This window comes from Felis catus, chromosome B2, assembly GCF_018350175.1.
Source record: "Felis catus isolate Fca126 chromosome B2, F.catus_Fca126_mat1.0, whole genome shotgun sequence".
In the NCBI taxonomy this organism is placed as follows: Eukaryota; Metazoa; Chordata; class Mammalia; order Carnivora; family Felidae; genus Felis; species Felis catus.
Genome location: NC_058372.1, coordinates 71,632,890 through 71,648,218, shown reverse-complemented (window position 1 = coordinate 71,648,218; position 15,329 = coordinate 71,632,890). Strand labels below are relative to the sequence as shown.

The window sequence follows — 15,329 nt, the reverse complement described above, 5'->3', positions numbered from 1 at the left end:
CAAAGACGGGTCGCCACATGAAACGCTGGACTCCAGTTAAATTTGAATTTCAGATAAACAATAAATGTAAATGATAAATTATTGTCTTAAATGGAAATTTAACTGAGTGTCCTGTACTTTTTCTTCGCTAAATCTGGCAACCGTAATTAAAGAACAAAGGGACCCTGGGAAGACTGAAAGTCCTTCTAAGGGATGGGGGCGGGGGGAGGGAGACAATTTTTCCTACTTACCTGTTACTTGAATCTAGAACAAAATTTTACATCCTTTGGACTGGAAAATGTTGCTTTCTTCACAGTTGCAGAAAAGCAGTGATGTGGCCCATGGCCTCTGCTGGAAGGGGCATGAGGAGCTGCCCTCTACTCCAAACACCTCCTCCATTGTCTTCTCCAAGGGTGGATGCGCCATTGAAGTCCTTTCTAAGTTCAGGACTTTCTCCTAAAGATGTGTTCCTTTGAGAGAATGTCTTAGCTCAGGCCGCCATAACAAAATAGTACCCGGGGGGCGGGGGGGGGGGTTCAAACCATAGTCAATTATTTCTCACAGTTCAGGAGGGTGGAAATCCAAGATCAGAGTGGCAGAATGGTTGGGTTCTTGGTGAGGACCTTCTCCCTGATTTGCAGAAGGCCACTCTACTGTATCCTAAAATGGTGGAGGGAAAGCTTTCTGTTCTCCATGTGCCCTTGTAAAGGCGTCAATCACATCATGTGATCTCCCTTTTCATGATCTTATCTAAACCTAATTAAACTTCCAAAGGCCTCACCTCCAAATACCATAGCAGTGGGGTTAGGGCTTCATCCTATGGATTTGGGGAGGCCATAAACATTCCGTTCATTGCATAGAAGAGTATAAGCTCTGTCAATGAAAACTTCCTGAAGGATTGATTGGCCACTTTTGGAAATTAGTACCAGACCAGAAAAGGAAATAGATCAAAAGTTCAGGCTGAAAGGTAATAGGCAAGGAAGGGCCCAAGACATCAAGACAAATATGAGGATCCCAGAAGAGAGGAGGGTTGGGCTGCAGTTGCTACGTTTATAGTTCACTATTTTGTCCAGGGCTGGAGCCCTTTCAAAGGACACATTTAGAATCTGAAGAGGTCGTTCATACCAAATTAAAAAAATGACTTCCAGTCGCCTTGAATGTATGACCATGATTGCTATTCATGGCAATAATAGTATTCTCAGACTGAATAAACTCAATCAATCACAAGGAGCATTTTTATTTCTCCTGATAGTTGGAACGGAGTTCTAGCATCCTTTGTGTCCTAATAAAAGTGAAAGTAATCACAAGGGGCTGTGCTCACCATCAGCCCACACGTCTCCCTAAGCTTTTTGTCTTGCCTGCTTCTCCCATTCAGAGGCGACAAAGGTATGAGGAATACTGAGAAGGTTCTTATATGGCTCACAAAAGGAAGTATTCCTCTTTTGATTCCTTTTTCTCCAAGGTCGATATCAAGCAAAGAGCTCTTAATTGCTGGCAGAGGCTGCCTTAGAATCCGAGAGGACACTAAAATTACTGACCTTGAAGACACAAGCATTCTCCTGCAGTCCTGGAGGTTTCAAAAAAATTTTTTTTAAGCTGATGACATTGATATCAAATTAAATCAGCAGGGGGCACAATTTCTTCACCATGTGTTAGGTGAAGAAAACCTGAAATGTTTCTTTGTACTGTTTTGAATCGGTGTTATCTGATATATCTGATAATTCAAATAGCAAAATGTCATGTACGTATTCATTTTCCACAGAAGAAGGCAAACTGAGCCATCCAAAGGGGACTGACAAATGATCTGACAGTGCCCAGCTAATTCTATCATTTTGGCATTAGCAATTCTTATTTTTAAAAATAGACAATCAGAGGGTGGGCATGTTCAGCACTGTAAACACAAGCATTACAGCTGAACCTGTTGCCTGTAGTTAAAGTTTCTCCTTAGAAACTCCCAGCCTCATGGTAACCCCTGTTTTCTGAGCAACTAGAAAATTAGTAGGAAGATTTCATCAAGAATTGTAGCAGTTACTTTCAGGGGCTGTGTTTTGCAGATGTCTTGCTCATCTTGAAACGGTTTGCACATTCCTAATACCTCAAAATCAGATGTATTATATTCTCTGACTTGGTAGAAAGGAATAGAAATCAATGCACTGGTCTCATAGTGTTCCTGTATGTGTGACGTGGAACGAGATGGCAGTACCCAGGTGTCAGCTCCTGCATTGGTACTTGGCTCTGACTCAGTGCCCTCTTGCATTAATCACTTTATTTCTCCTGGCATTCATTTTATTATCTTTGAAAAGAGAAACAGAGTATACCTATCACATGGGAATATTTTTTTTTATTATATGAAATTAATTGTCAAATTGGTTTCCATACCACACCCAGTGCTCATCCCAAAAGGTGCCCTCCTCAATACCCATCACCCACCCTCCCCTCCCTCCCACCCCCCATCAACCCTCAGTTTGTTCTCAGTTTTTAAGAGTCTCTTATGCTTTGGCTCTCTCCCACTCTAACCTCTTTTTTTTTTTTTTCCTTCCCCTCCCCCATGGTCTTCTGTTAAGTTTCTCAGGATCCATATAAGAGTGAAAACATATGGTATCTGTCTTTCTCTGTATGGCTTATTTCACTTAGCATCACACTCTCCAGTTCCATCCACGTTGCTACAAAAGGCCATATTTCATTCTTTCTCATTGCCACGTAGTACTCCATTGTCACACGGGAATATTAGGAAGATTCCGGAAATCTTATCACAAAAGCATTACCCAGAGTTCTTCAAAATTATTATTATTAAATACAGTATTAATAACAGCCAAAACTTACACAAAACTTACTCTGTTTTAGGCTTTGTTTCTTTGCATTTATCAACTCCTCAAAATCTTCTTCAGAGAGGTTAAGAAGCTTACCCAAATTCACTGATGTAGTAAGAGGTGAGGCAGAGATAAAAAGACATAGAATCTGGCTCCAAAACCTGTGTGCAAAATGTAAGATTTTAAAATTATGACTTAATTTTTAGAATAAGTAATAATTCACAGGTTTTAAAAATGAGAATGGCATGCGATGAGAAGTTCTGCTTCCACTCTACCCGCCCTGTTCTCTGATCTCTTCCCTCCCTTCAAAGTATACACCTTCAGTACTTTATGCAATTATAAACAAAAATAAAACAGGGTGCTTAAGTGGCTCACTCGGTTGAGTGTCTGACTCTTGATTTCAGCTCTGGTCATGATCTCACAGCTTGTAGGATCGAGCCCCACGTTGGGCTCTGTGCTGATAGTGCAGAACTGAACCTGCTTGGGATTCTCTCTCTCTCTCTCTCTCTCTCTCTCTCTCATTTTCTGTGCCCCTCCCCCATTCATGTGCACACGCACTCTCTCTTTCTGTCTCAAAAGTAAACATTTAAAAAAATAAACAAAAATAAATTTACCCTCCCTTTTATGACACCACAGGCTTCCCAGTGTGTTCACTATTGTGAATTTTGCCTTTCCACTCAACCGTCTGTCCTGGATGCCTTCCTCTAGCACAACAGAGAAGGGAACCTCACTCTTTCCCAGCTGTGTGGATTCTGTTGTGAGACATTCCATGGTTGACGTCACCAATCCTCCATTTATGGAAACGGGCTGCTTTTCTTCTTATGCTCTTGCAGTCAATACCACAACATAGCACTTGTGCATATGCCACCTTGTAGCTGTGCAGGCATTTCTGTAGGATCAGTTTCCAGAAGTATGAGATCTGGGTTAGAGTGAGGAAACATTTCTAATGTTGCATAGTTACCACCACATGGCCCTTCTAGGGACCGTGCCGTTTGCATTCTACCAGAAATGCCTATTTCCCTACAGCTTTACCAACAGAGAGGGTATTGTTGAACTTCTGAATGTTTGCCAGTATGATGGGTGGCATCCCAGTATAGTTTTCATTAGCATTTAAAAAGTTATGAATAGGATTGAACATCTTTACATTGGTTTAAGGTTTCCTTTATTATTTTTTTAAAATGTATTTATTTTGAGAGAGTGAGAGAGGGTGCACGTGCAGGTGCTCATGTTGGGAGCAGGGGAGGGGCAGAGAGAGAGGGAGAGAGAGAATCCCATGCAGGGATTCTCCTTGTGGGCTCCATCTCACGACGTGAACGGTGACATCATGACCTGAGCCCAAATCAAGAGTTGGATGCTCGACTGGGCCCCCCAAGCTCCCCTAAGGTTTCCTTTACACTTCTTTTTACGTGATCTGTTTGTCTATGTCCTTGCCTGGTTATGTTTTGTCTTGTTGATCTTTTTCATCTCAATTTTTTTAGGAGTTTTTAATGTTAGAAAAATAAACCATTTTTACATGATAGGAGTTGCAAATATTTTTCTTGGTTTGCATTTGCTTTTTACTTTGCTAATCTCTTTTTGGAGACCATGAATGCATTTTTAATTTCTTGAGAGTTTCAATGAAGTTATGGGGCTTCAATGTCGTAGGTTGTTAATTATTCAAGTTTGTAATTTTATTCAGTAAAAATATGTTGAGAACTTACTACTGTGCTTCCCAATTTGTCCGAAGTGTTTGGAAGAAAACTACTCCCCTGGATAAGTTCCTAACCTAGTTGGTGAGTCAGGGCTAAGTAAATAATTCCAGCATGTCAGTGGTAAGAGTTAAATCAGAAATATGAAAAAGGGCTGTAAGACTACAGATGGTTTGACTAGCTTTGAGAATTCTATGAAAGATTTTGTAAAGAAAGTTATTGGTAAGCAGGGTCTTGAGGGATCTGTAGGGGTTTGACAGGTGAAAGAGAATGCAAGGCTTATATACCTGTACCCTAGCTCCTGAGGGAGTAGGTCCAATGTTAGCATTTGGAAAACTCTTTCCCCTCCGGACCAGATGGGTTGCGTTTCCTTGTACCAATTTGCCAAAATACAAGTAATAATCCCAACTATTTCTTAAGAGAGGATATAGTACTCTTACTTGAAGGAAACTTATTATGTTTGATTTTCTGCAAAGTTAAGTTTGTGGTGGCTTCAGACTCTAGATGTCCACCTAATGTCATTCTCTTCTAAGCATTTGATGTTAAGTCTGGTATTTCACCTCTAGAATAAAGAAAAGAGAAGGATTTCAGAAACTGGTGTATCTTGAGTTCTCGATTGTGACAACTCTAATAGTTTTTTCTTTTAGGTTAGTCTTAGGGTTTCTGCAGAACTGGAAGTTGTTTTTGTAATACCCCCAATCATCTCTTCATTTGCCAGTTCAACTATGAGATACAATTGACATGCAAGCAAGGGAAGAATGGGGTCAGCTACTGACTGGTCTTTGGGAGCTGGGAAGCTAGGACTCGCTACATTAGTTCAAGTGGCAGGCACAACTGTTGCCCACCCAAACTATCCTCCCTTTGTGTCTCCCCAGTGGAACTCCTGTCCAGTGCAGAGAGGCAGGGAGACAGCTCAGGAGTGTATTGTGTCTAATCTGGTCTAGTCTGGACCAATCATACCAATCTAGTTCTTTTCTTTCAAAACTGGTTATCTGGTCTCCCTTAAGCCCAGGGTGGTGTGACCCTGTTAGGGTCAATAATACACAGAGGAAAGGAGGGGGCAGGTTTTGAGAAAGCTTTGCTTTCCTGAAAAAATAAAACCAGGCAGATAGTTGATCTGCTTTCACTGCTTCAACCTGCCTTGAAATCAGCTGTGATGCCTAGAACCACAGCAGCCATCCTTTGGCCAAGAAGACTGAAGAATTTTTGCACAGACATGTTGCTGACTTAACATGGCAGTTGCCTATGTCCAGTGGAGGAAAATAAACTTTTCTTTTCTTTTCTTTTCTTTTCTTTTCTTTTCTTTTCTTTTCTTTTCTTTTTTCTCTTCTTTTCTTTTCTTTTTTTCTTTTCTTTCTTTTGAAAGAGAAAGACAGAGAGAATAGGAGGGGCAGAGAGAGAGGGAGAGAAAGAGAATCCCAAGCAGGCTCTGCACTCAGTGAAGACCCAAACTCAGGGCTTGAACTCAACAAACTGTGAGATCACGACCAGAGACGAAATCAAGAGTCAGATGCTCAAGTGACTGAGCCACCCAGGCACCCTGAACATTCTCCTTTTCTTCATCTATTGTTGGTCAGGCTTTCCTTGAAGCAAACAGTCACTAAGGGGCAGCGCGGCCACTTACAACACTACCAGGTTGGCTTGCCACACTTCTACAGATTCAGCCGAGAAGAAGACCACAGACCCAGTTTATTGAACAAAGAGCATAAACAAGAGCAGCGTGGAGTCAGCCACCTGCACCCCCTGTCCCACGGGCCCACGCCAAACCAGAAAGGCCAAGCGATGTGCAGCACAGGCAGTGGGTACTGTTGCAGTCCACAATCACCCCACCAGAAAGAGTTGCTGTGGCTTCCTGGGAATATTTATTTCCTCTCACAAATTGGATTCTGGAGATGACACAATTCTCACCCACTTCAAATATGTGATACATGTCTCTCTCTGCTTCTTTTTAAGGTGTTAATGGTTTTTCACTGTGTGGCTGTTTCTATGCTCATATTTATACTCCATATTTGCTTTTTTTAATAGTTGTTATTAAACATCACATCTGTGGGACCCTAGGAAAATAGTATCGGCATAGTCTAAAACAGATCAAGCAAAGTTTGCCTTTACTTTGGCCTCTACGTTTCAACTTTCAGGGTTCTCATGATGCTTACCAGTATCTAAATTTTATGTGTATCATTGGTAATAAAATTGCAGAACTAAAGTGCCCAACCTCTCCTCGGTCCTACAGTGCTTTCTGCAATTAGGAGAATCTTAAAACACACTGTAAGGGCAAGTGTGGTGGAAGGCCTTTTCTGGAAATGGGGTTAACACGGCTGTGGAAGCTAGCATCCCCATGTAAACTTATCTCTTCGCTGTTAAATGCCATAAATTTTCATTAGGTGATCAACAGAAATGGCATGATTGCTCAGGAGCTCAACCCTGGTATTTAAATTTCTTCTCCTCAACTTTAATGAGGGCATATATCAGAGCAGTAGAGTGGGGTGACATTTACAACACTGCCACTCCATTCTGTGATTAGACACACATCATTCAGAGGTTGGGCTTCAGACTAGTGGTAATTCCAACGTGTTCTAAACAGCAGTCGTGGTAATTACAAAACTTACAATGAGAAATAACAAATAATATCTTGTTTTTCCACCTGCACTTCGATTAGCAGTAGCATCACATAGCTGGAAGCGTGGCAGGGGGTTCTGCTATATGTCGCTCCCTGAACACAGGGGTGGGAGGGAGAGGAGGGCCTTCTGGCAGATGAAGAAATAGAAAAGAAATGCAGGAGTTGGGAGGACACCACAGGAAAAGGTAAAAACCACAGAACATAAGTATATTAATCAGGGTTCTCCTCAAAGCATTAAATAAAGTCTTGTTAAAAGATCAATCTGTGACCTTCACTTGTAAGTTTTGGTAAATTCATAAAGCTTGAGCCTCACTCAGCCTTTAGGTCAAGATATGTCCCTGTGTCTTGATCCAAATTCCAGAAACAGGAGAAAATTCAGAATCTCAAGTGGGCTGTATGTTTTACCATGTAGCTATCAATGTTTCTTAGAACTCTAAGAAAACTGATCTATCCAAAGAAATTTTGTGATAACTGAGTTCTTTTTTTTAAGTTTTTTTTAAATCTTTATTTATTTTTGAGAGGGAGAGAGACAGAGTGCAAACGGGGGAGGAACAGAGACAGAGGGAGACACAAAATCCAAAGCAGGTTCCAGGCTCTGAGCTGTTAGCACAGAGCCAGACATGGAGCTTGAACTCATGAACCACAGATGTGGTTCACAGAGTTCATGACCTGAGCTGAAGTCAGACGCTTAACCGGCTGAGCCATCCAGGTGCCACTGTGATAACTGAGTTCTAACACTGTTTGATTCTATTGCTGGACATTTAGATCTAGACAAATTTCATCATAGTTGAGACAAAATTCTTTAAATTTGACAAATATTTCAACTGGTGATCCATCAGGCAAAAGCCATGGCCAATCTTTGGACTGCCAGACAGGACCCTGTATGACAAATGGTACAACCTGGTGCCCCCAACTCTTGAGGCATGTGCTTAAGGGGCCGGCTGCTTAAGGTTTCACTTAAGTGAACTGCTACTCTATAAGGAACTCAGCCCTCTGGCTGCATCTGCTCTTTTCTATTCAGAATCATAGTTTCATTTTCTCATTGGCAGCCTTGTTTTCCTTTTCACCTGATGTGACAAATTCAGAGACTGTAGAAGGTCTTTTGCATTAAGCATGGTGTTTAAAGAGGTAGTAGGTGCTTAATTTATGATCACGGGTGCTAAAGATTCTTTTGTCTCGTTTGGTGGAAGCCTGATTTGAGAAACTGTCTCAGAACTGGCTGTGTTCAGGAGTCTGGGTCTTATGGGCAGATGCGTCATCCTCTGTTACAGATTTCAGTGGCCTTCCCTGGTAGGTACCATAACATCATTTTGGAACACTTCCATTTCTTCTTTTCCTTCCATTTCTTCTCCTCCTGGTCATATCTGTTATAGGCAGCTGGGACAGGCTATTTGGTATACAACATGGGATCTACAGATACTATATTTGGGATCAGGTATATATTTCATTCTTCTCTAGCTTTACAGATTGAAGAATTGCAAAAGTATTCTTGGAAACAGTTTACTGTATTTCTGATCCTACCCCCAATTCTGCTGATGATATATCTTGGGCCATAGTTACCTCAACATCTCCCAAAGCCTCTATTTCGGGGCAGTCATATCATCATCTACATCAATCTCGATTGCAGATCTTTTCTTAGCCTTAACTTTGCAGCAATTTTTTTTCCCACTGACACAGCTTCAGACAAAGACTGATCTGTTCAGCTTGTACAATCCCTCCTTTTGGCCCCTCCAAACCAGCAGCCAATCTCTCTTTATCAAGGTCCACACATTCTTCATCTTCAGTTCATGGTTTCTTTGCTCCTCCTACAACATCCCCTCATTTTAACTTGAGCACATCCCTGAGGACCTATTTCTAGGGGTGCCCTTCTGTCCATCCTTGCTGAAGTTAATGTTTCACCGTGAGTTATCCGAGAACATCTCCTCAGTCAGGGCCTCTAGCCACAGCAATGGTTTCAGTAGCCGCAGTAGGGCATCAACAGTAGGATGCGAAAAGCACACAGTGTTCAGTACGAATAAGGTAGAATCCAGCGTGCGATGTTCTCTGGTTTGCCTTCCTTTCCGGTCTCCTAGACTACGTAACTGATCTAGATGTTCTGGGGTTACTAGAATGCCTGACAGTCACTTTGTCTTCCTTCACAACAATCTCCTTTTCTGGGTGCTATGCTATTGTACGATGGTGGGTACATGTGTCCCCCACCTCTCTGCCATCTCTGATAGCAAATGTGGCATCGGCCCCTCAAATCTCTGAGGACCCCACACTATAAGGCCTCATAAGGGCATATGAGATCATCTTAACCGGGCCTTTCCACCCTTAATGTCTTTTTTTGGTAATAGCTGGGTCCAGCGTGCACATCTACAATACGCATCCCCTTCAAGAGGGATTTTCTTACAGTTTCACACTTATGTTCAAAATTGGCCCCGTTTTTTTTTTTCTTTACTGATAGTACTACTCAGTTGGTGAGGCTTTTAACCAGTCATTCTGCATTTTTCTCTTTCATTTCCACGCCATATCTAACCCAACCAGAAATCCTGTCTCTGGAAGATTTCTGTAATAATCCCCTAACTGGTTTTCCTATTTCTAGTTTCAGCCTCCTCCTCCTCCTTGCACCCCACACCTCCATCTAGTCTCCAAACTGCACCCAGAGCATTCTTTTAAAAGGCACATTGGATCGTGTCACTGTCTTGCAATAACCCTCCAGTCACATCACTGGCGTTTAGAACCAACCCAGAGTTTTCTCCGGGACCTCCAAGCCCTGCATGATTGTGTCCCTGGCTATCTCTCTGAACCTAGTTCACAGACCTGACCCCTGGCTCACTCTGCTTATCACACTGCTTCTTTGCTGGTTCTTATATGCCAACTGAGGACCTGCCTCAGGTCCTTTGTTCTTGCTGTTCCCTTAGCCTGGAACGCTTCTTCTAGGCAGCTGCTTCCTCAGTTTATCTGCTTTCCCGCTCAGAGTCACCTCTCCCCTTGAGAACCCTATCTGAAATATCACTCTCATCCCCTCACCCTCCTTTATTTTTCATTGTAGCATTTATGGTTATTCAGTATCATATTATGTATTTCTTATTGATTTGTTTATGGTACCTGCCTAACAAACAAAGACCCCTGAGCACAGGCAGTCTGCTTTGTGGTCTGCAGGGTCCCCCTCACCTAAAAGGATACATATTTGTTGAATGAATGCTAGATGGGGAAACTGGAACTTAGGACAAACTATCCTTATTTTCCTGTTTTTTCCAGGACAATTTTGCCAAGGGTAAGGACAATCCACTGTGCAAGTAATGTGGGCATACATGATCAGAAATGGACCGTAATTTGAACTCAAGTCCTGTTGTATCCCTTTGTGGCTCCCTGTTGATGGCTGCAATAAAATTTTATAATGGTCTGCCCAAAGAATCTTAAAATTAAATTCTAAATGATTTCCTCCTAGTGTTTCTGCCCTGACCACACAGAGGGTCTGCAGGAGACGATGTACTAGAATAGCGTGTGCCCAAGCTGGAATTGGTACAGCAGCATCAATATCGTATTTGCTAACTCATGTTGCTAATGAGGACAGTTTTGGGGAGTTTCAATGACAGGCTCCTCATTTACTTCCTGAGCTGCATGTATAATGCTATCAGCCCCTGAAACAAGGTTGGTAACATCAATGCATAAATCACTCTTCAAGTGAGCAAAGTAAATATGCTATGACTTCCGTTTACCCCATGTAACAGCAAATGAAGGAGAACATTTATTATTTACTTACTCTGGTTACATCAGCTTTTGAAATGGTTCTAGTTGAACTATAAAACTCTACCAAATGTCTTGACTGACCTACCTAGTGGAGTGGGGAAACTTATAGTGGCAGCCAGAAAACTTAGATTTGTCTCCATCACATGTGTAAGCTTGTGGGAGCAGTTTACATTCCTTCTGTTCCTTATAATAGTAGAGGATAGTACAGTTGAAATTTTCCAGAAAGCCCAGCATTTTCAGAAAACAACAACCATAATAGGATTCCCCTTTATTGAAAAAAGAAATAAGACAATTTAAAATATACAGAGAAAAAATGTTTGTGGGGGCACCTGGGTGGCTCAGTCGGTTGAGTGACCAGCTCTGGCTCAGGTCACGATCTCACAGTTTGTGAGTTCAAGCCCTACATCAGTCTCTCGCTGCTGTCAGCACAGAGCCTGCTTCTGATCCTCTGTCCCTGCCCTCTCTCTGCCCCTCCTTCACTCATGCTCTCTCTCTTCAAAGACAAGTAAAAACATGAAAAAAACCCCACATATTTGTGGAACAAGAATTGACTGTCTACAAATAAATGTATAGAATAAGGAGTTTCTCTAAAGTTCTGTTTCTATGCTTTTTGTAAGTTTTCTGCATTTCTTCAGGCATATGCCACACATATTTACTGAGCGCCTACTATGATCTGCGTACCTTGTTAAACAGAGCTAGGGATGTGCACTGTAGAGGACAGGCATGCATGTAAACATGTACTGTTTTTATAATTAAGTTAAAAGAATATATTCTCTCTGATCAAAATAATCTCTGTTTTCATAAAAGTTTGAGGCAAAAAATGGAAGAAAGAATTGTCAAAATTTCAAGGAAAATCTTATTGTTTATTCATTTTTTTTATTTTTTAATTTTTTTTTCAATATATGAAATTTATTGTCAAATTGGTTTCCATACAACACCCAGTGCTCATCCCAAAAGGTGCCCTCCTCAATACCCATCACTCACCCTCCCCTCCCTCCCACCCCCCATCAACCCTCAGCTTGTTCTCAGTTTTTAAGAGTCTCTTATGCTTTGGCTCTCTCCCACTCTAACCTCTTTTTTTTTTTTTTCTCAAGGAAAATCTTATAAGCCAACAACTCAGATGACTAGATTGGTCAGGTTGCATCTACAGGGCTATTGTAGAATTGGATTGCACGAGTTCAGAAATGTTTGCAGCTTTGGAAACTGGTCTCTGATGCTCCTAGTAGTATTTATTTTAGCTGTTTGTTTGTTTGTTTGTTTGTTTGTTTAAAACCTCTTTCAAAGGGTTATATGAACTTAACAACCTCTGTGTTGCTAAGGACCAGATAGGGGTCTAGCACACCACGGGTGTGGTGAGGCCAGAGCCCTCATGCCTTCTGGAGGAAATTCTCATTGTGTATTTCTGGAAAGCAACTTGGAAAAATGCATTCTTCATCTCACATGTGGAAAAACTTTCTTAAGGTCTGGCCATACAAAAATTGAAGAAGACGTTGATCTTGAAGTCTCCAGATTCTGTTTCTTAAAGATAATCTCCTCACACTTTCCTAGTGTTTAATATTCTCTGTCCACAGACAAATCTACTCCTCGGAAGTCATTTTGAAACTGTGACTCACACCAAAGTTCAGGTGATTTAGGTATGTTTCTCCTTTCCCTAAGGCATTTGCCCTATCATGGCTCAACTCTTTAAACAAGGGGAATCACTTCTGAACTTCTTACTTTATCATGTTAATTGGAGATGTAGAGTACCTTTCAATTCTGACATTCTTTGCTTCTAAATGCACAGCTTAGTATTTGTGTGGATATTATGGGGCAGAAGGGAGGAAAAGCAGGGGGTGAAATTTTTTTGTGTGGAAGACCCTATTATCAGTTAGGGTGATTTTCCTTACAAGTAACAAAACACCTAACAGCATTTTATCCAATAAAGTCATTTAATTACCCATGTAACAAGAAGTCCAGAGATGTGAGTTTCCGGAGTGGGTCAGCAGCTCAACATGGCTAAGCCACTGAGTCAGTGTCTCTGATGGACTTGTCTTCCCATCATACCTTCCCAAAGGTCTGCAGCAGCTCCAAGCATCTTATCTTCACCTAAGTGTTCAAAGACAGAAGGGTTGTCCTCATGGGCCTTTCCCCCTTTGTCTGATGGGAGACTGTCTCAAAGCTCCCCAGCAGACTCCTCTTATAGCACATTGGCCGGAACTGGGTCATTTCCACCACCTGTAGTAGCAAGGAGTTGACAGACCAATCACAAGTTTTCCCCAGGGCTAGGCATATCGAGAACTGGAACAAATTGAGATTTTGTTAGCAAGGAAGCAAAGGAAAGTGTTGCTGGAAGGCAGTCAATAGTGTCTGCCACAACCTTGGAACCACATCACCAAGGAGCTACTCTGAGCAGATCTGTGACCATGCTTGAAAATGGCTGAGTCAGAAACCCGGGCTGTCTCTAGTCCCTTCCACCTTATAGTTCCTTCCTTGCAAATGTTCAGGTTAAGAGGGGAGAGGTGTGTGATGGAAACAGATGGTGAGGTTCTAAATTAAAAGAGAAATGGGATGTTGTAGTGCTGTGTTCAACTTGTCTATTCTCAAAAATTTTTGTCACACAATTTTATTCTTTAACTTGAATTTATCCTGCTGAACATCTTCTGCAAACTTGCTATAAAAACAATAGATTTTTGGGGGGGGGGGGTCAGGCTGCTCTTTCACTGAAACAGTCCAGAGATGATTGTATTCACTTTTATTTTTTAAATCTCCACTTATCAAATACTAGTGTGCAAAAAACAACAACAACAACAACAACAACAAACAGATGGTATGATTTGAAGCTTCTTTTGTTGTACGCAGGCTAATGTTTTAAACATCATGTCAAAACTTGACTTGTAATTTTAAAATTGCTATTTTCCCAGGCTGAGCTTGGAATATCTTCAAATTTCTCCAACAGTGTCTCATGAAGGGAAAGCAAGATTTTTGCATGTGGGCAAATTCAAGAAAAGGACAGATGTTTAAAGGACATATTTTTTTCAAATGAAAATTAAAATAGTTTTATTGAGGGGTACCTGGGTGGCTCAGTCAGTTAAGTGTCTGACTCTTGATTTCAGGTCAGGTCATGATCTCACAGTCCTGAGATCAAGCCCCCTGTTGGGCTCTGCTTTGGGCTCTGGCAGTGGGAGTGGAGCCCACTTGGGATTCTCTCTCTCCCTCTCTCTCTCTGCCCCTTCCTCGCTGGCTCCCTCTCTCCCTCTCTAAATAAATAAATAAACAAACATTAAAAAAATAGTTTTATTGATTCTAATGTAGCAAAAACTTTCTATTTTTAGAACATATAGTACCTATTGCATCTAATATGAATGTTAGTTTTAAAAATCTCACTTCTTTTTTAGTTATTAAAATACTGGTATCTTAACATCTTTGAAAAGAAGCAAACAGATTCATCTTTCTAATCATTCATCTTTTATAGTTGGGTAGAGTTTAGAGTTTATAAAATTTGTTCATACACACTATTTCATGTTATCTTTCAATTAACCTGCAAACAAATATTATTTTTCCCATTTATATACGAGGAGATTGGGGGTCAAAAAAATACCTTACCTAAGGTCAAAGAATGTTAGCTGTGGAGTTAGGGTTAAAATGAGGTTTTCTATCCATTGCAACTCTTACTAGTGCCTATCCTATGTCAAGAACCATTCTGACACTGGAAATAATAAAAGAACAACAATCATATCTAACATTTATCGAGTGCCAGACACTATCCCAAATACTTACAAGTGTTGTTACCTTTAATCTTGTCAACAAATCTATGACATAGAAACTATTAAAATTCCCTTTTTACAGATGTAGAAACAGAGGTCAAGACTTACATAAGGTCATCCAGATAGAAATAGGGAATTGTCACTTCTTAATCATTTAACAAACACACACCTCTCTGTGTCTAGGTTGTAGTTACCTCCTCCATGGCTGGTCAGAGACTGATCTCTGCAAGACGGAGCCACCTTTGGAAGCATCGGCTGCCATGATATATGGCTGCTCTTTGCAGTACTGTTGCATTTTTTTCATGACCCTTTAGCTGCCGTGATGCAAACCCAGCTCAAAGAAGTTAAGCAAAAGGGCTGTCTATTGACTCATAGAATCCAAGGGAGGGCTGAACAACCAAACCACCCACCCATGATAAGGGCAGGATGCTGCTGGTCGCTGGCGTTTCTGGAAACAGTAACTTCAGGGCTGGTTGAATGCTTGCCCTCTTTTTCTCTTATTTCTTTGTGCATGTTGGCATCATTCTTTCTTACTACCAATAGCTTTTTTTCAAATGGTAGAAATCCCAGTCACTGATACCTCATGAAATTCTTCTTTTGACTTTCACCAACAGAGTCTGACTCTATTCGGTCTAGTTGGAAAAAACTCCACAGAAGGGCTCTGATTGGTCTGGCATATATAAGAAGCCACATGTGGACCATTCATATCATGTATGAACCTGTAAGAGTTGACACGTGCAGCTGGGCAGTGTGTGTG

General features: G+C 41.2%; 1 pseudogene; it reads right to left on the bottom strand.

Moving 5' to 3' along the window:
* Positions 1 to 537: 537 nt before the first annotated feature.
* Positions 538 to 15,085, bottom strand: LOC109500105 (annotated as a pseudogene).
* Positions 15,086 to 15,329: the final 244 nt, after the last annotated feature.